Source organism: Gopherus flavomarginatus, chromosome 2, assembly GCF_025201925.1.
Source record: "Gopherus flavomarginatus isolate rGopFla2 chromosome 2, rGopFla2.mat.asm, whole genome shotgun sequence".
Taxonomy (NCBI): Eukaryota; Metazoa; Chordata; order Testudines; family Testudinidae; genus Gopherus; species Gopherus flavomarginatus.
The window spans coordinates 101,515,491-101,537,490 of NC_066618.1; the positions used below are offsets into that span (position 1 = coordinate 101,515,491).

General features: G+C 39.6%; 1 protein-coding gene across 1 annotated transcript in view; it reads left to right on the forward strand.

Moving 5' to 3' along the window:
* CNTNAP2 (contactin associated protein 2) overlaps nucleotides 1-22,000 on the forward strand; it is a 1,698,090-nt gene that overhangs the window by 1,191,684 nt on the left and 484,406 nt on the right. The window lies entirely within an intron of this gene.

Here is a 22,000-nt window from a genome sequence, read left to right on the forward strand (position 1 = left end):
TAAGGGAAAGAGAGTAAGGAAAAAGGAGGAATAAAAATCAAACATGGGGGACATAGTAGGTTAACTTAAGAAATATTTTAGTAGAAATGCTTCTACTAAAACTATTGGTCAAATTTATACAAATTAAATGGATGATTATAATGTAAATGTGTGTGCAAATTCTACTTGGGTTATTTTGACATTATCTCAAACAACATACCAGATATCGGCAACCTTTGGCACGAGTCTCGCCAGGGCAAGCACTCTGGCGGGCCGGACTGGTTTGTTTACCTGCTGTGTCCACAGATCTGGCCGATTGCTGTTCCCAATGGTCGCAGTTCACTGCTCCAGGCCAATGGGGGCTGCAGGATGTGGCAGCCAGCACATCCCTCGGCCCATGCCACTTCCCGCAGCCCCCATTGACCTGGAGCAGTGAACCACGGCCAGTGGGAGCTGTGATCGGCCAAACCTGCAGATGTGGCAGGTAAACAAGCAGGCCTGGCCTGCCAGGGTGCTTACCCTGGTGAGCCGTGTGCCAAAGGTTGCCAATCCCTGCAATATACGCTGCCTGTACTCTGGTCATAAAGGTTGTGTTTATATTTAGAGAGCAGATACTGAGCAATCATTTTGAATGAAGTGGTTAAACCGGTAGGCAGTTCAAGCCATTATGTTCCTAATGTTTCCCCTTCATTTAGCCCTTCAGTTCCTCCAATACATACAACTCACCCCATCCAGACAATGATTTGGTTGGGGAGACGAGGTAAGAGTCTGATACTAATATCCATGAATTCAGTTAATTTGAGATAAGCAAAATGGTTCAATATAGTAAGAATCCCCTTGAGTCTTCATCCAAAAATTGATATGTAATTTTTTTAGTTTTGTTTTTTTTGGGGGGGGGTTATATCTATGTGTGTTTTTAAAATCCAAAGCATCTTTTCAATTCTTAATAGAAGCAGGAGAAGTGAATGAGAGGCTGCAGAAATGTTTGTGTGGCGTTTCCGATATCACTAGAAGAAGGCAGTTGTGGATGTTCTTTCATTTGCAAGGAGTGAAGCTGAATGAAAGTTAAATTAAAGAGGTGGAACTTTATTAAACCCTGTGCATTGCTCTGTCTATGTGGCTGAATTGCTTCCAACATAATTTCCTGTGTTTTCCCAGTGTTCCTTCAGTAAAAGTCAATTCAGGGAACATGATCTCTCTGACTCCAGTTCCTCTGATCATGATGCACATGCCACATGGGAAGATCCTAATATGAGATTTTCTTTTCCCCCATTCTGGTTAGGAAGTCCCTAGAGTGCTGAGTAATTCAGAAAATTATGCAAATACCAACATGTTCGTTTGAATTGAATCACCAAACTTTCTGAGGTTTATCTATTATTTACTCATTTTCTCCTTGGCTTAGGATATGAAAATCACCAGATCCATCATAATATCACTAACCTTTAGCACCATGAAATGTGGAATCTCAAGCCTGTTTGGAGTCTTCATTTGGGCCTGAATAGTCAAAATATTCAGGGCTGCCCTCGTAGGGAATTTCCAGGATTGCTATCTCAGATTTTGCTCAGAGAACTGGGACAGGACAGAATAAGCAGCAGTTTCTATAAGCTTGAATATATACAGTCAGCAGTCAGGGTTGTACTAGAGAGATTCCTGCAGCTAGGGTAACCAGATGTCCCAATTTTATAGGGATAGTCCTGTTTTTTGGGTCTTTTTCTTATATAGGCTCCTATTACCCCCCACCGCCTGTCCCAATTTTTCACACTTGCTGTCTGGTCACCCTACCTGCAGCTAGGGCCGGCTTTAGGCCGATTCAGTCGATTTGCCAGAATCAGGCCCCGTGCCTAAGAGGGCCCCTGCTGGAGCCCCGGCCGGAGCGGGGCAAGCTGCCCCGCAGCCCTGCTCTCCCGGCCAGAGCCCCGGCCAGAGCGCGGCAAGCCACCCCGCAACCCCGCTCTCCCGGCTGGAGCCCCGGCCGGAGCGTGGCAAGCCGCCCTGCAACCCTGCTCTCCCGGGTGGAGCCCCGGCCGGAGCGCAAGCCCTACCCTGCAGCTCTGCTCTCCCGGCTGGAGCTCTGGGCCCTCTAAATAGCCCCCAAAGCCCTGGGATAGCGGGGGGCTCCGGGGGCTATTTAAAGGGCTGAGGCTGCAGCTGCCTCTGCCACTCCGTCCTTTAAATAGTCACCGGAATCCCCACACCCCCATGTATTCTCCAGGGCTCCTGCGGCTATTTAAAAGGTCCGGGGGGGGGTAGAAGCAGGGGAGCCGCAGGCCCTTTAAATAACCCCCAGAGCCCTGGGAGCCTTGGGGGCTATTTAAAGGGCGGGGGCTACAGCTACCTCTGCTGTACCCCCTGCCCGCACCAGCCCTGTCCCCCCCCCCGCCTGCAGCCAGTTCTGCACCCCGTGCCCACAGCCAGACCCTGCCAAACCCCCTGCCCTGTCTCCAGCCAACCCCTGCCACACACCTCTGTGGCCCTGCTCAAAGCCAGCCCTGCCTGCACCAGTCCTGCACACCCTGCCCACCGTGCCCACACCCAGCCCCGCACACCCTGCCCTGTCTCCAGCCAATCCCTGCTGCACCCCCCTGCCTGAAGCCAGCCAGTTCCGCACCCCCCTGTCTCCAGCCCTCTCAACCCCTTGCCCTGCCTGCAGCTAGACCCTACCTCCAGTCAGCCCCTGCCCTGCCTCCAGCTAGCCTCATGTCCACTGCTGCCCTGCAGTTCCCAGGGCAGTAACCTGCACACCTGCTTCAATGAGGGGGACAGGGAGCAGCTGGGACCCACACATGTGCACACCCGCAGGGAGTGGCAGGGACCCACACATGTGAAATGGTGGTCATTAATAAGCAATCAACAGCATATATGATGCAATGTACATAATATATAATTGTTTTATTTATATAGTTATGGAAAGTAAATAATACATGGAAGAAATAAAAGGCTCCCCCCCCTTTTTTTTAAAGTCATCTCTGCCAGGGCCCATCCGAAAATGTTCGAATTGGGCCCCGCACTTCCTAAAGCCGGCCCTGCCTGCAGCAGCATTAGTTGGCAGCTCTGTTGTTTGTCTTAAGTAGTTTGTCATATAGGCAACCCCTGCTGTTCTGCCCTCCCCTGCCAGCGAGTCATTGGAGTGGCTGGCAGGAGGCAGCCTATGCCTCTAGGGCCTGTCTCTTTCCTCCTGTCCAGAGAGGAGACAACCTTAGATGTCACAAAAGGACTCATGGGAAGGAGACCATTTCAACAACTCCTTCTATCTTAGAGAAGATATGAAAGGAGGGAGTGTGAAATCAGGGAGGGGGCAGGGAAGGAGGGAATGTGAAGAAGGAAGGAGGGAATGAGTTTATTAGAGTGGGGAGAGACAGAGTGTATGCAAAGGTTGGAGAGAAAGAAGGCTTCTGGGGGGAGAGAGAATGTGTTCAAGGGAGAGCGTAAAAGGAGAAGCTGGTGTCTTGAAGATGCTAAGTGTCCTTCATTGCCATTGCTAGTTGAGGGCACTTTGTAGGAGGCAATTTGCACTCTCCAGGCTCAGGACCATAGTGCTGAGTTGAATCATGTGTTACTATGATTTACATCTTTCTATATTCATCTTTTTATTTCCATCGGCTATTTTGCCTACTTTTTTTCTTTCTCTCTGTTATACCTTTCCCTTTCATTTCAATTTTTATTCACCCAATTTCACTATTTCTGAATTTTCTTGTGGCTCTTCTTTCCCTTTCTACATCATCAGTCGATTTTGGTTTTCCTCCTTTTATAAGTTTTTTCTTTAATCATCTGCTTTCATTTCTCTCTTTACCACCATCTTTCCTTATTTTCCTCCAGCAGTCTGGAAGATAATCATCAAGCACATTCTACAGATTAAAAAACTCCATAGGAAAGAAGCTGAGAGCTTCATCCAGTTCCTGATCAGTTGCACTACTTGGCAGACAGTGGGTACTGATTACAGAGAAGGGAGATGTGTTTTGAATATAATGTATCTGAGCACAACTTCAGATCCAGGGTTCTGAAACAGATGTAATTGCAATAGTAAATGAAAGGAGGAATGATCACAGGTGATGTGTTCTTTATTCTGACTTACCATCCACCACCCAAAGTGACAATACTTTGTCTATATACTCTTTTCCTGAACAGAGAAATTAAAATACTCTAAATAAATGAATAATCTGCTGTGCTGTTATTTAAACACTGAGATTCCTGTGGAGAAAACAGCACACCAATCCATGCAAGGTACCCATCCAACATGGAACTAATTTCACAGCCCGTCCATTATGATATGAAAATAACTGAATATGAAAATAACTTCCAGTAAGTTGCCAGGACAAAGATATTTCCACTTGAATGTACTGGAAGTAGAATATGGAAAAAGAAACAAGAGGCAGATGTTTCTGCTAATATGTATATGGCTTTTTTTAAAAAAAATTAAAAATAACAAGCTGTTTGAGTGCTTTTGGCATTATATGCTGATTAGTGTCTGTAGTTGTGATGACAAAGAGCTGTTGTCAGTAAATGGGTATCATATTGTCAGAGAGCATAGTTTGAATGAGACAATACAAAGAGATATGAAAAAATCGTATATGATATTTTTGTTTCAGCTAGTCTCATAAACAGCCTTTATGCTGTACTTATTTGTTAATAAATATGCCTCAAAATCTTTAGATCTAATCCAGCTGGTTCAATGAATTTTACTGCTTTAAACAGTGGTGGATTTTGCTGATCGCATTTTAACATCAAGCCACCTGATATGAATGATGAAATGACACTTATGATACAAGTAAGTCCTCTAAAATACGAGAATTGTCTCAACTCTCGTTTATTAGTCCTAGTGCCCATTTATTGCATAGCATACTATTATAAAACTCAACATATCATTTAACTACTTTAAATTAAATTTCTGGAAGGCTAATAAGTTTGCATGATATTTGAACCTTATTCTCTGATAAACATAGATTTATTAGTAAAAATGTATTACTCATATTCAAAATATAGAAAAACGTTTCAGCCAGTTAGCCACTTGTAAGTCTTCTGTACTATTGTGAATCTGGTTCCTCCTCCTTGGGTGCATGACTGTCTTTGAGAGAAGAAGATCCATGCAGCCATTTGAAAGCCTTAAAATGCAGGATAATTTTACCAAGTTCCAATAAAAGGGCTAATCATCTGCACTTATATTGCCCCATTGAAGGCAGTTAATTTACCCAGGTGCCACAGAGGAAATAATTTATTACTGTGCCAGTGACAAAAACCTATCCTCCGCCTCATCTCAGGCTGAAGTTCTTGGGTTAGCACCTTGAAAAATACATGTTTTGGATAGAAACCACAGAGACAATAAGCATAGATCTCCTCAATGGTGTTTTTAAGCATGCTTTAAAAGTATACTTTTGCCTTCAGAAAGCGTTCTTAAACTCACAAACTTCTCGCTTTAGATGACTTCAGGGAGAGCAGCAGTTTCTTAGAACATATTTGAAAACCAGGCTATTTATGATAGATTCCTCAGGTGGAGAGATGGTGGTTAAAAAATAAATCTATGGACTTCTTCATAATCCAAGTTTGCACATGTTCTCATTGCATTTGACCAGTTCTCTTCTACCATCCTGAATTAGTGCCTGGATTGTGGTAATAGGCTAAATTTGCACATTCATTGCTCATTAGAACAAGCACCAGATTTCCTTTCATAGGATTCTGGATTATAATTGGTTCAGACACAGCAGATGTGTTATAGAGAAATGGCAACAGTTAGCAATACTAATAATACTCTCCAAGCTTGTAAAAGTAAGCTTTCATTATAAGACCTCCAACTTTACATGAGGATACTTGTGCTGAGATGAATTTATACTAAATTCAACTCTTGTCTGTTCAAGAGGAGCCATTTTTGAGCTCTGTAGTGAAAAGCATCAGTTTGTTGACAGGACTTTTTTATACACTGATAAAGAAGTCCAGGACTTAATAATGAAATATCAAACATCCTGAAGTCAAAGTCAAGAAAATATTTAAATGAACTCAGAAAAAAAAATCCTTCATTTAGCTATACTTTGGTGATTTGAAGTACTTATATCTGCTATTAAAAATAAATCCCAGGTGTTTTCTTAACACTGATCTTAACTTTTTGTAGATATCTCCCCAAACTGTATCTATATGTAGCATTATAGAGGTTTTCATCTGTAAATGTCCAAGCACTTTACAAAGATAGTTAAGTATTATTATTTGCATTTTACATATGGGAAGGCTACAATGGAGGAAGAGATCCTGATCCCCACTGTCTTCCATTCGCACCACCTTGACAGCACAAAGAGAGTGGAAACATTTCCATCTCTTCAAGGGATAGTGAAACAGCACAGTCAGCTTCTCCCCCACTCTTGCAGCATCTGGCACAGAAGGCAGGGAGGGGAGGGAAATAAGGGGCACAGTTACTTGATTGCTCTCTTGCTCCTCCCAGCTGGTGAATCTGGGAACATTTACCATCTAGAGCTATTTAGAGCAAGCCCCAGGCAGTTCTAAAGTCTGCTGAGGCTGGGACCCGTACAAAATCAATATGTGAGGATTATGAATCTATAAACAGTTCCCTGGAGCTTCACTCCAGCCCGCTTCACTCAATGATGTTCCACTGTGACACAAATGGCATCATGTCAAGCTATCAAGCCAGACAGACTCAAACATATTATATTTTATGAGTCCATTTGACTCAAGTTTGGAACAACTTAACATTTCAGTTTCTTTGGTACCTAATTCAGCCACAGAGAATCACAAAATAATCCAACAAACGGTATTTGTGTTTCTTACTGGTGTCTTAATCTGTGAAATTATTGTGTTAAAAACTAGTGTCTGATTAGAATCTTCTAATCTCTGTAGGCTAACATTTGTAACATCAGATACTAATTTCCTAAACTATGGCTTCTAATTTCAGATCTTTGTTCTAGTTACAGATGTTAATTTTGTTTTTTAATATACTCACTTTTGATCAGATTTCCTCTTGGTTTTCATCTCTTTTTTCTTCTTGTTTTGCCTCCTAGCAAAATATAACCTGGCAGGGGAGAGTTGAAGGGGATGCAACTTAGGTTTCTCGTTGGACAGGATGTTTTGCATCTGTATTCACAGCCAGCTCCTGGTTTGCAATAGTGTGTGGTGACTCAAATTACAATATTCACCCCCATAGCATTCATTTCTTTATCATCTCCAGTGACAAAGAACACACACTCTTTATCATCCCAATTACAACCCCCTACTTTGTTTCTTTTGTCATCACAATGGTAATTGTCTTGTTTATAACCAACATGAATGAGACCAAAGTCAACGCAACAGAGATCTGGCAACTTGCCACCTATTTTATTATTTTCTTCCCGTATTTTAATTTCACGTCTGTCTCTACATGGCATATTTGAATACTGTGCTAATAATGAGAATCCTTAATAAGTTCATTAGTTCACAGTAGGAGGGAGGTAGAGACAGTGAAGTCTTTATAGCAGCTATGAAGGAGGAGTTCCATAACTCAGCTTTCAGAACCCACATGTTCAGTTTATTGGTTCCTTTAAAATTACTTCTGTGCTACAGTTTGGAAGAATATTCATGTTCAGTTCTTTTCTTCACAATCTCCATTCATTGATGGAAGGCTTTGGCTTGCATGACAGTCAGAGCTCGGAAAGTGACCAAATGCCTGCATTGTGAAGCTCCAACTGATAGTCAAATCAGATGGTGATTATAATTCCTTTTTCTTTTCCCTTTCCCAATCCATTGTAACAAATTGATTTCCAACTGTTTTTAATCATAACAACCTTTTTATCAAAAGCTAAATGCAAAGCACTCAGAGGCAGGACAAATGAACAGCAGGAAGAACATTACATTGCTTATTGTACCACTGTCCTATAGAATAGAATCATAGGACTGGAAAGGACCTCGAGACATCTTCTATTCCAGTGCCCTGCACTCAAGGCAAGTATTATCTAAATCAACCTTGGCAGGTGATTGGAGATTTTTAAGAGCAGGTTTGACAATGATCGATATTCTACAACCTCTCTAGGCAATTTATTCAGTGCTTAACTACCCTGACAGTTAGGAAGTTTTTTCTAATGTCGAACCTAAACCTCCCTGGCTGCAACTTAACCCATTGCTTCTTGTCCCAGCCTCAGAGGTTATTGAGAACAATTTTAATCCCTCCTCCTTGTAACAACCTTTTGTTATTGTGAACAATTTTAATCCCTCCTTCTTGTAACAACCTTTTATGTACTTGAAAACTGTTATCATGTTGCCACTCAGTCTTCTCTTATCCAGACTAAAGAAACCCAATTTTTTCAATCTTTCCACATATGTGATGTTTTCTAGACCTTTAATCATGTTTGTTGCTTTCCTCTGGACTGTCTCCAATTTGTCCACATCTTTCCTGAAATGTGGCACCCAGAACTGGACACAATATTCCAGCTGAAGCCATATCAATGCGGAGTACAGTAGAAGAATTGCTTCTTGTCTTGGGCGTAGTTTTGCGGGGACATTGCCCCCTCAAACTGCAAGCCTTTGGCATGCACAGAATGTGCCCCCCATTCATGGTTCCATTGGCCTGACTGGAGCTGTTCCCCACCCCTAAATATAGAAGTCAAACTACGCCTATGCTTCTCGTGTCTTGTAGACAACAGACATCTGATGGATTTTGAAATTTGTTGCTTTTAAAATAATTTTGGGCCTGATTGGGCAACCCATATCTGGGACAAAATGTGGAGTTACGCACTACTCAACATGAGTAAATGTGGGAAAATTGGGCTCCTAGTGATTTTATATTTTAATAAACTTGCTCATGGCTATGTATTTGACTACTCTCTGCTCCCTGGAATCAGAACTGCTGAAATGTACGTCATAGCCCCTTAATAATCCTAGATGGCAACCAAACTAATGTCACAATGGAGATTTGAACTCCGGTGACTACCTGGTGTTTGAGGATGAACTTTGGCTAACTGAGAGCCCATGTAATTAATTGGCTAATGTGTATTTGTGTTGCGCTCCCCTAGTGAATAAAATCAGACCATAGGTGTTAACAAGTAGTAGAGATGTATGCTTTTGGAATAAAATATTTCTGTTACTGTTGTTTCCATGAAGATCTAAGTGGCCGTGGGTGTAGCATAGTGACAGTTGTAAAGTGCTAGGTGGTCACAGATTTGTTACAATATTAGAAAATTATTGGGCAATATATATATCACTCAAAATTAAGGTAATATATCCTTATGCATCATAAAATGGAGGAATTCACAGTGAAGTCTGATATAATAAAGTTGTGAAGTAGAATGAAAATTTCAAATAGTTAATTATATTCCTATGTGAAAATTGCATTTCAGGTTATTCATTTATAGCAAACTTTCTTTAAAAAAAAAAAAAAGAGAGAGAGAAATGATACCCTTGAAGGGTGCTAAATTACCAACCATACAAATTCTTCCTTTATCCAGATAAGAGGGTTTCGCAGGGTTTGGTCTTGTCAACCCTTCTGTTTAATGTGTATGTAAGGTCACTGAAGAGAAAGCATAAGGTATTGTGATCACCTCTACTATGCTGCTGATACTCAACTTCACATTGCTTTTACATGAAACCCACATTTGGCTATTTTTTTTTTTTTTTTTTTTTTTTTTGGACCTGGATGGAGATATGTGACCTGCCGCTGAATCTGGTGAATTAGTAGATTAATCAAGGGGCATTTCAAGGACTATGCTTGAACCTTCAAAAGTGGATGCAATTCTATGCTTTTCCACTGCAGCTCTTAGTACCCTATTGGATCTATCATTGATTTGTAGCTATGCATATAGTCGTGGTGGTGTGGAGTGCCTTTTTTCTATCTGCAGCTCTCCAGGAGAATATGAATTTTCCTCCCACAGATTTACCTCACCACAGTTATTATTGACACTTCCTGGCTAGATTTCTGTGGTGCACTGAGACCGGCTTTTGAATCTCCAGAATCTTCAGCTGATGCAAAACACAGCAGGCTGCCTCCTGTGTGTCGTGAGTCATAAGGAAGCACACAGCAGATTTGCTCTCCACTGACTACTTGTTTGATTCCTAAGGCTGGGTGGGAATCTTTAAAGACCAATGTAGTCTGGGACTTGATTATTTAAGAAACTGCTTCCTACCCTCAGTTCCATCATCACAGTTGGAACTTGGCTCTTTGTGGTTTATAGCAGGGCATTCTCAGTCGAAGAACCCCTTTGGAATTCACTATCTCACAAAGTCTTTCAGAACCGAGTTTGATGAGCTACACATCTTGCTACAAGGTTGTTATGTTCAGGTTTTTGGCTTAACATTATTTTGTTTCCTCGGGATGCTCGTGTGTCTGGCTTTATTTCTTTGGTTGGAAGGATGTTTTATACCACACACGTTTTTATAAAGGGAAGGGTATTTGTCTTTAGTTTTCTATTTTTGCAGGATTAATTTTGTTGTAAGAGTTAAATAAAACAGGTAAATACTACACACAAGGTCTTCCCCCCCTACACACTCAAAAAAAAAAAAAAGAGAGAGGATGAAAACCACAATGAACAGATGTCCTGCTTACCTTCTTAGAATCTTTTCTGTGCTGCATCAGTTTTTTATACTTGTAATTAAGAAATAAAGTGGGATATCACGTCAATTTCAAACAGACAGATCTGAACATGGATCTAAACGCTGAGTGACAGTGGTTTCCTCATCCCTTTTGCTGTCCTTCAGCCAGACTTGTGTGTCTGTGCGATGCTGGTGGGAATACACTCTTTAATTTTTGGTTTTATTTGTTTTAGATTTGAACTCTCAAAGTGAGGGATGATACAAGCTTATTTATACAGACAAGCTGCTATGACTTTGAAAGGGAGGGGCAAGGGACAACCTGGCAATGCTCAGCAGTAATTTCCAACCACATCTGCTTAGGCACCAGCTACTGCTAAAGAAGGGCATCTTTATCATTTGTAAATTTGGCAAAACCTTCTTCTGAAACCATTTCAGCTCCAGATAATCAAGATGATATTAAGTTACTGATCTGCTAATGAGAAAAGTTTTGGTGTATTTAAAGCATCAACTCTATTCTTGGTATGGGGGAATAATTAGGTTTAGAGGCAAACAATGTTCCAAATAACTAGTGAAATGAGTGACTTTCTACAAGTACAAAGTATATCCACCTAAGAAATTAACACAGAAAAGTATAAACTTTGGTAAAAGAATAGTCATATTCTGGTTTGTAATATTGCCTGTTTTTAAAAGCAACGTTGGTGACATTAAAACTGAATGTGTCAAACATTCAGTTAAAAGTATGACATACATTAAAATTGTTATCAGTTGGTCACTGCTCAGCAAATCTTAGATGGCATACATGCCATTCAAATGTTAATTTTCAGGAGCTAAGTGGATTATTTTCGTGTGTAACTCACTGTATCCTCCAATACTGTATCAAAAAGGGTTTTTGCACTTTTTACATAGTACAGCACTCACTTTTTATATATGACAAAATCAGTCAGAAGCAAATATAAACTTGTGAAGTAATTCTGAATTTAACTCAGAACTAGAGAATGGGTTTTGAAATTTATTTTACTATTTCAGTGTTATGGAGGGTAGAGATGGTTCCAAACCACAGAGTTTGGGTACTAATCCAACTTTAACCAAAGCTTGCTGACATTTGGATCTGGAATTTGGGTTCAGACCACTGTAGAGATAAGAGAGAGCCACAAAGTTCAGATCCAAATCTGACTTTACCCAGAATTCATGGGAATTTACTAGTTTGGGATGACTTTTTAACTTTGTTTATATAGTTGCTGTTATATTATAACATTAATGAAACATTACCACTTTAAATTTTGTCAGCTTGTATTCTAATCCCTCTCTCTCTCTCTCTCTCTCTCTCTCTCTCACACATACATAATGAAGTAATACAGTAGGTTGTCATACACAGCCTTATATGTAGGCTGAAGACCATCTTTCATGAGATACATACATCAGTGTGAGCCAGTAAATAAACCACATATATGGGTGTCAGAAGATCTTTAAATCTAGAACTTCTCTGCCATTGAGTCACTGTGTGACTTTTGGCTCCATTATCATAGTTTAATCTCTGTGCCTCAGTTTCTCTGACAATAAAAAACTGGGATTTATGACTGAAAACGCATGTTTTGTAGTAGTTGTGTAGAAGGTGTATATATAGAGAAAGATCTCTGCTGACTTTGGCAAAACAGGACACAATGAACAATATCAGCACAGTTTAACATTTTTGTTTTCTGGTTTGCACTTGACTCTATGCATATTTATTACAAGAATAAAGCGATAGGCAAAGCCAATGAGACACACAAAAGTAAATCTAAAAGGGTGGGAATATGTGGGGACACCAACATTTGGGTTTCATCAGGGACTCTAAAAGCATGAGGCTGCTGTTTGAATATAACAGGAACTGGGACAAACTGACTTCTCAGTGGAAAAACAGATTTTTTCTTGGTGGTGGTTTCTTTTTAATAGAAGGGCTGCTCCTGAGGAAGTAGATGTCAACTCTGCTATAGTGCCATAATTAATAATATTTTACTTTGACTTTGATATTTCAGAGAAATTATGATATAGAATAATGTTGCTACATACCCAAAACTTTAAAAATCTCTGTTTTGGGCCAGTAATGAGACAGCAGCTTTTTGGGAATAATGCAATTTGATAAGGGCATGTATTCAAGCATTTAAGAAAGCCAAGAAGAGACTGAAGACAAATGAGGTTAATATTCAAGTGCTGATGAGAACTCGAGTATTTAAAGCTTGCATTGCTGTAATTAAAAATAATTGAATGGGCAGTAAGGAAGTGCTTTGATACATATAAAAACCATTGGTGTCCATGAACAACTGGGAAATATTGTGGACTCTAAACATTGTTAGCAGGAAATAGTCTAATTATTTTCTTAAATTGAAAGAGAAAGGTAAAGTTTATTTCATGCCCTTAGAAATTATCTAACTAATGACTAAAACAGACAGGTTAGATCTATAGATACAATGTGTGTCCTGTGTCCTACAACTTTAAATACGATATACTGAGTTCTAAAGATCTCACAGAAAGTGTTAATTTTTGGTCTGCAAATCTATTTCTCAGGTCTCTTTTTTGCTGCTTATGTTTGCAGCATACTCTTTAAGGGCCTCAAGTTGACAGTCATGCATAACATAGCAAATTCCAAGGAGTCCTCCGTCTATAGAACTTCAATATGGTTTCTTCTTTTGGAATATGAAAGCAAGGGAATAGTTTGGCTTGACCTCATGGGCCTGATTCTACTCTCACATCATTCTTACAATAGTGTAATTCCATTGACTTCAGTGGAATCAGTGTGAGGGACTCATATAGTCATGGACTTTAAGGTCAGAAGGACCATTATGATCTTCTAGTCTGAACTCCTGCACAACTCAGGCCTCAGAATCTTATGCATCAACTCCTGTAACAAACCCCTGACCTATTGAAGTCCTCCACTTGTGGCTTAAAGACTTCAAGGTGCAGAGAATCCTCCAGCAAATGACCTGTGCCCCACGCTGCAGAGGAAGGCAAAGAAACTCCAGGGCCTCTGCCAATCTGCCCTGGAGAAAATTCCTTCCCAACCCCAGATATGGCAAATGTGGGCAAGACTCATCAGCCAGACACCCAGGAAAGAATTCTCTATAGTAACTCAGATCCCACCCTATCTGGTGTCCCATCACAGGCCCTTGGGCATATTTACCACTAATAGTCAAAGATAAATTAATTGCCAAAATTAGGCTATCCCATCATACCATCCACTACATAAACTTATCAAGCTTAGTCTTGAAGCCAACTACGTCTTTTGCCTCCACTGCTCCTCTTGGAAGGCTATTCCAGAACTTCCAGAAATCTGGACTATCAGAAGTGGATAGTTTTTCTGCTGATTAGAAACCTTCATCTAATTTCAAGTCTAAACTTCCTGATGGCCAGTTTATATCCATTTGTTCTTGTGTCTACTCTGGTACTGAGCTTAAATAATTCTGATCCCTCTCTGGTATTTATCCCTCTAATATATTTGTAGAGAGCAATCATATCTCCCCTCAGCCTTCTTTTGGTTAGACTAAACAAGCTAAGCTCTTTGAGTCTTCTTTCATAAGACAGGTTTTCCATGCCTTGGATCATCCTAGTAGCCCTTCTTTGTACCTGGTCCTGTTTGAGTTCATCCTTCTTAAACATGGGAGACCAGCACTGCACACAGTATTCCAGATGAGGTCTCACCAGTGCCTTGTATAAAGGTACTAATTCCTAAATGCATGGCCTTGCACTTTTCACTATTAAATTTCATCCTATTACTATTACTCCAGTTTACAAGGTCATCCAGATCTTCCTGTAGGATATCCCGGTCCTTCTCTGTGTTAGCAATACCTCCCAGCTTTGTGTCATCCACAAACTTTATTAGCACATTCCCACTTTTTGTGCCAAGGTCAGTAATAAAATGATTAAATAAGATTGGTCCCAAAACTGATCCCTGAGGAACTCCACTAGTAACCTCCATCCAGCCTGACAGTTCACCTTTCAGTATGACCCATTGTCGTCTTCCCTTTAACCAGTTCCTTAGCCGCCTTTCAATTTTCATATAGATCCCCATCTTTTCCAATTTAGCTAATAATTCTCCATGTAGAACCATATCAAATGCCTTTCTGAAATCGAGGTAAATTAGATCCACTGTGTTTCCTTTGTTTAAAAAATCTGTTACCTTCTCAAAGAAGGAGATCCGTTTGGTTTGGCACAATCTAACTTTTGTAAAACCATGTTATATTTTGTCCCAATTACCATTGACCTCAATGTCCTTAACTACTTTCTCCTGCACATTTTTTCCAAGACCTTGCATACTACAGATGTCAAACTAACAAGCTTGTAGTTACCTGGATCACATTTTTTCCTTTCTTTAAAATAGGAACTATGTTAGCAATTATTCAGTCATATGGTACAAACCCTGAGTTTACAGATTCATTAAAAATTCTTGCTAATGGGCTTGCAATTTCTTGTGCTAGTTCCTTTAATATTCTTGGATGAAGATTATCTGAGCCCACTGATTTAGTCCCATTAAGCTGTTAGAGTTTGGCTTCTGCCTCAGATGTGGTAATATCTACCTCCATATCCTCATTCCCATTTGTCAACCCACCATTATCCCTAAGCTCCTCATTAGCCTCTACTGGGCCATGCCCAGATTATCCTTAACCTCCACTCCATCCTCAGTGTTTAGCAGTCCCACTTCTTCTTTCTTTGTTTTCTTCTTATTTATGTGGCTATAGAACCTTTTACTCTTGGTTTTAATTCCTTTTGCAAGGTCCAACTCTACATGGCTTTTGGCCTTTCTCACTTTATCCCTACATGTTCTGACCTCAATATGGTAGCTTTCCTTGCTAATCCCTCCCATCTTCCATGCCTTGTAGGCTTTCTGCTTTTTCTTAGTCACCTCTCTGAGATGCTTGTTCATCCAGCTTGGTCTACAACTCCAGCCTATGATTTTTTTCCCCTTTCTTGGGATGCATGCTTCCAATAGTTTCTGCAACCTTGACTTGAAGTAAATCCAGGCCTCCTCCGCCTTTAGATCCACAAGTTCTTCAGTCCAATCCACTTCCCTAACTAATTTCCTTAATTCTTTAAAGTTAGCCCTTTTGAAATCAAAAACCCTAGTCACAGATGTATTTTTGTTTATCTTTCTATTTAGTTTAAACTGAATTAGCTCATGATCGCTCGAACCAAGGTTGTCCCCTACAACCATTTCTTTTATGAGGTCCTCACTACTCACCAAAACCAAATCTAAAATGGCATCCCCTCTTGTTGGTTCAGTAACTGCTTGGTGAAGGAATCCATCAGTTATCACATCTAGGAAAATCTGAGCCCTATTATTATTATTAGCACTTGTCCTCCAGTCTATATCTGGGAAGTTAAAGTCTCCCATGGTAACACAATTCCCATTAGTATTTAATTCATTAAAAACATTAAAGAGGTCTCTATCCATATCCAGATTGGATCCCAGCAGTCTTTAGCACACTCCAATCACTATCGGAGGGGAGGCTTTAGTAGCTTTCTTCCTCAGTGTGATTTTTGCCCAGATGGACTCTGGCTCATCCATTCCATCCATTCTTATTTCTTTACAGTTTACTTCATCATTGATATACAATGCTACACCACCACCTTTGCCTTTATTTCTGTCTTTCCTAAGCAGCACATACCCTTCAATATCTGTAATCCAGTCTTGACTACTAGTCCACCATGTTTCTGTTATCCCTATAATATCTGGTTTCACTTTCTGCACCAATAGCTCTAGTTCCTCCACTTTGTTACCTAGACTCCTCGCATTAGTGTACAAATGTCTTAATTTTTGCTGTTTGGTTTCTTTCACATTCTTTACCTGATTAGGCACAGACATTCTACCACCAGTATCATCCATTAGACTAGTATCTACACTACCCTTCCTCCTTATGTCCATTCGCCTACCCACAGCTGTATCCTTTCTTGCTTTGTTTTCTTCCCTCTCAATGTTAAAATCCAATGTGGAGATTACCTGGACATCTCCCAACCATCTCCCTCAAATTCCTGATTTAAAGCTCTCTTAATCAGTTGTGCCAGCCTCCACCTTAGAAGTCCATTTCCCTCCCTGTTCAGGTGAAGTCCATCACAAGAGAACAGTCCTCTGTCCATGAATGCTTCCCAGTGGCCATACATCCCAAAGCCCTCCTTATAGCACCACTGCCTGAGCTATCTGTTGATCATCAAAATCTTGTCACACCTTTGTTGCCCTTCTCTAGGAACAGGCAGAATCCCACTGAAGATCACCCTGAGCCTCGATTTCCTTAAGCATCTTCCCTGGGTCTGGCATAGTCTCCCTTGATGTGTTCCAGCGAGAATCTAGCCGTATCATTTGTTCCCACATGAAGGACAATCAGTGGATTCTTTCTTGCTCCCGTTAGGATCCTCTTCAGCCTCAGGTCCACATCCCATATCTTAGCACCCAGAAGATACCACGCCCTTCTCTTCTCTGGATCAGCTCTAGTTACAGGCCAGTCTATTCTTCTCCGTAAGGAGTCCACAATCATGTAGACTTGCCTTTTCCTGGTCATGGTGCAATTCTCTGGTCTATCCCCTCTTCTCTCTACCTGAAATCCTCTCGATTCCTATTGCCCCTTGCAATCCTCTGCAACTCAACCCTATATGACTACAAGGAGAGTTAAGAAATGTTTCATTTCTGCCATAACCTTGTTCACTAGCAGATGAACTTTCAGTGCTTTAACATTTTACAGATCACTTCATCTGTCCTCAGGGTGTGAAGACTGTCAAGCTAGATCTTTTGTTTATAAATGAACATTGTGCCTGTAAAAAATGCTGAATTGACAGCTCTGAAACTGAAGTCCTCTATTTATCAAGTAGTGGTGTAAGTGTCTATATACTACTTTGCCAGTGATCTTCCTATGTTCTGCAGGAACCTTCTCTAGGGATGAAAGGGTAGTTAAATTCTTAAGGCTCATTCAGTCCTTCATCAGTTGCAGAGTTTACAAACGGTGCCAGTTGTGGTGATGTTTTTTGTTATTGGGCCACCTATCCAATAGGAGTTTCACTGAGCACGGACTAACTTTCCATTGATTGGTGACAAACCATTAGTTAGTAACAAATTTACATTACAAATGACCTTGGCCAAATTTGAGCTGAGGCCATAGAAGCAAAAGGCTCTTATGTCAGTACCAATTTCCTAAAACCTCTAGTACTGGAAACTATTTTTATAGGCCCAAAAAGCAGAGAATAAGAAGACTAATTCTCCCCTGAAGTACCACTGAGTACACAGCTCTACTCTTCCTCGCTATTCTGGCTTATGAAAGAATATCTTTATTTACTGAAATACGCCTCCCCTCAGGGTGGAATCCCAGAGTTCTCCCATTCACAGACTGGATCCTGGCCTACAGCACCCTGTTTAACCATTGTAATTGTTCTTACAGACATACTGAAAGAGAAAGTGACATAGAAAAGACAATGCAATCAAACAAACCTGAGGCAATATTAGATGAGTTTCCATTGGTATAACTCCTGTTTTTATACATGTTACATCAATGATTTTTTAACAATTCATCCCCATTTGGCCTATCTTTGCTTAAATATGTTAATAATTAACCTAAAACAGGCAATAAATCATTCAGTTTCTCTAGATCTTTAATTCTGGTCAACCACATCCTGGTGGCTATTTAGTGAAATGACTCTGGTGTTCTCACTTGGATTGTTGTTGTTCAGGTGACTAAAAACAAAACCTCACCACCACCACTGGCACTTTGGTTGGAAATCTCACCCCTCTTTCTTTGGTTTTGTCCTTCTTTAACTGTATGCCTGACTCTGAGGTCTTCAAGCTTCTGTTCTATGGTAATGTAACCGTCTAGATTCTCACGTCATGCTCATCACAGGTGGTGTTTGAGCTCTTTCCAAAGTTAAGAATGAGTAGGTTATTTGTGATTTCCTCTGTGTTACTTCTCTCAGAAGGAAAAGTTGTGTGTTTATTTTCTCTTTTTTAAAAATATTTATAAATTGTATTTCATATGGATTGATTTGCCAGACAGTAAGGTTGAAGTGGAGAGGTTTACACTTGGATTGGAAAATTATGAGATTTGTTGTCATTTGAATTCCTGTGAGAGTAACTTCCACAAGTATGAGTCAGCCGCTGAGAAATCTCTGTCTCCAGCATATACTTAGTTTTACCCTTGATGCAGACATTTCCTTTGTTTCCGAGGTGCAGAGCTATTGAAGTCCTGATGGGCAAGTTAATCCTCCTCTAACATTTCTAAGATGATCATTCGAACCCATCTCCTTTCAACTCCTAAACTCCTTTTTTTCCTCCCTCATTCTTTCCCTTCCTGTTATTTTTACCTTTTCTCCTCTGGTTCCTTTCCATCTCTTGTCAAATACATTCTTGTCTACTTTTTCCTTAAGAAATCTCCACTGGATCACATGTCCATCCCTATGTACCTCCCCATCTATTTTTCATGTGGACTTTGGTGCTGTAGGCCACATAAAAACTCCATGATATTTTGGATTTTGTGGACTCAGTACTTTTTGTTTTTCCTAACCTACTGCAGCTGATTGATTGCTCCTCCATTGTAATCTTTCTTCCTTACTGCTCTCTGTTAATGTTTCTCAGGGCTCTGCCCATGGTCCTTTCTCTTTTGCCCTTTACTCTCACTTTCCTCTGTGATTTAATCTACTTCTGTGGTCTCTTTGCTGATGGTGAGTCTTCAATCTACTTCTTCCCCTATACACATTCTTGTAGTTCTGCTGGTTTTCCAACATCCTCTTTTGGATGTTCCACCCTTCCCTAAATTAAAAGTAGTTAAAATAGAACTCCTAACCTGTCCTCTCTTCTTCTTCTCCTCAAAGATCCATGCTGTTGGCAATTCCTTCCAGTTCCTGCTCTACAACATTTCAAAACTCCAGCATTTCCTTGCTCTCCCTTCAAATAAAATGCTGGGCTTATCTCCATCCTTGACTACAGGAACCTTCCCTTCTCTATTTCCTATCTTATTCACTTCCTGTTAAGAATGGCTAAAACAATCTTCCAAACTTGATGCTCACCCTTGTTACTCTCTTATTAAAATCCCATGGCTAGCTTTCCTTTGCCAAATGAATTCAATTTAAACATTTTTGCCTCTCCCTTCAAAGCTTCTACATAAATCTGACCCTGATTATACCTCTGCTGTTTCTCATAGGATCTTATTAACACTCTTGTTCTGTTAAGGATGCCAGCTTCCTTGAGCCCTTCATTTCCTTCTTTCCTCTCAATTTGTTTGTCGCTATTCCCTGTCTCAGTATGCTTGTTTCTCCCTTTTCTTCTGTATCTTCCTCGTGTCTCTTCTGTGACTAAATAAGAGTTTTTTGTCTTCAGAGCTGTCAACATTTCAGATGCATCTTCATTTGCACTGCTACATAAGTACCTATCACTTCTTAATTATCCTTTCAGTTCTGAAAGAATATGGAAAAGAGGGAAAGAAACATATCAGATATGGGCCCTTTAATTGTCTATAAAATAGCTAGTATATTTTTGGCATGCTGGGAAGGACAGAGTACTTGATGTAATAAGTTAATCAAGGAGAACTTGTTGCTGTATCACAATCTCTTCATATTAAAAAATGCAGTGCAAAAAATGTAAACACAGATTCTATAGTGTGTACCATACATTTATATCATTTTAAATTAATTTTTTGTAGCAATACATTGCTGATACAAATAATGGTAATCATTATCAAGTTTTTGTTTAAGTAAAATAGTTGAATGAGCCTGTTTCTCCATAAGTAACAAGGCTAGAGAAATTGAAGGAAAGATATGCCATATGTATCTAATAAAGTGTTGTATACCTCAAAATTCTAGGTAACAGAAGTTATACATAAAAAAAACTTTAAGTTTATGGGGTCTTAATCAGCTTCTTATCTTCCACTGTACCAGTTAAGACATTTCTGGTCTAGTATCATAGAAATGAAATTAATAATGTTGTATGCCATGCCAAAATACATTCAGTAGTGTAGGAGATACATTCAGGATATACCTTGTTCATTCATCAGCTGTCAAAGGATAAAGTCATTTTCAAATGAACAGTCCTTTCTATAGTACTGTTAATTTGTAAAAGATACTGTGGCTCCGTTATGGTGCGATGTTCTACACCAAGAGTTTTCTCTTGACTGAAATATAATTCTATCCAGGCTATGTATGCTGATCTTCAAAAATCTTTTCAGAAAAATATCTTATAAATTCTTCCAGAATCATGTCTGAAACCAGGTGCAGTCACTATGAAAAAAGAATCTGTCATCCTTGGTGTGGAGGTGGAGAGAAAGGAAATGACTAAGTGGAACATCTTACAATTCAGTTATGATAAGTTTCTGCTTTTTATATAAGCTTAATTTATTAAATTAAAGCATCTATAAAGAACAATAAATTTGTCCTGCAATATAGTTTTCTCTGTCCCTCTGCAATATTGGGACGTCAGAGAGATTTTCTTTCTCTCACACATGCATTGACACAGACACTCAAACTTTCACTTTATCTGTTTTCACATTATGGGAGTGTGTAGATGTTTCCAGCCTTCATTTTCCTTCCTGTCTCGTAGTAGCTGGCTGGAGGCCTTTAAACAAGGGGGATCCATCATTCACTAATCATCTAGAGCCCAGCAGAATGAACTGTCCTTATGGACATTTGAAATAAAGCCATTCATACCAGGGAGATAATTTGTAGAAATTGCCAGGTTATTAGGTGGATTTTTAGGGTGGATATGAAATCTGGGTAAACAACATTTCGTTCATTTAGGGGTTGATTGATTGATTGCAACCCACAAAGCTATGCCGTCTGGTCCTTTGGACAACAGAGAAATTAGATGTTAGTTAAATATTATTGTTCGTTCTGTTTCCAGATTTGAGTAAGAAATTATTTTTATGCATATAATTATTTAATTAATAGAAAAATGTATCTGAAGTATTGAAAATATCGCAGTCTGACAAGTGGTGGCAACTCTCCATTTTTAATGTTAAGCACACTACAGTGGTCTACTCTAAAAACCTGCTAACTGGGACCTAGATAAATAATTAACTTTGCCTAAGAATTTATAGTGTTTCCTATAGTTGCTACTGAGAACATTTAGAAAATACTGGGATAATATTTAAGTTATCTACAGTAAGTGGCAAAAGGAGCCAGTAGAACTGTATAGAGGATGGAAATTCTGTTTCATAAAGGATTTTGAGATTTCAGAATTTGGCTTTATTCCAAATCAGAATGAAACCTGAACATTTCAAAATAATCTGTGAAACGAAATTTAAAAAAAGGTTAATCAAAATATTTTGTTCCAATTTTGACTTGAGTTTTTTTACATATTATAATGTACAATGCACATTTTTTAAAAAATGAAATGAAAAGTAGTTTTAAAATGAAAAATCAAATGTTCTGTTTGAAAATATGAAAAAGAGACATTTGATATTGGAACTTTTTCTCCATTTTTCTTCCAAACAAAATATGATTCCATCAAATTTTCTCTGACCAGCTCTAGTAACCAGTGTACCTTGGAAAAAATATTGCGCCTTCTATTAATTTTCAAGTATTAAAT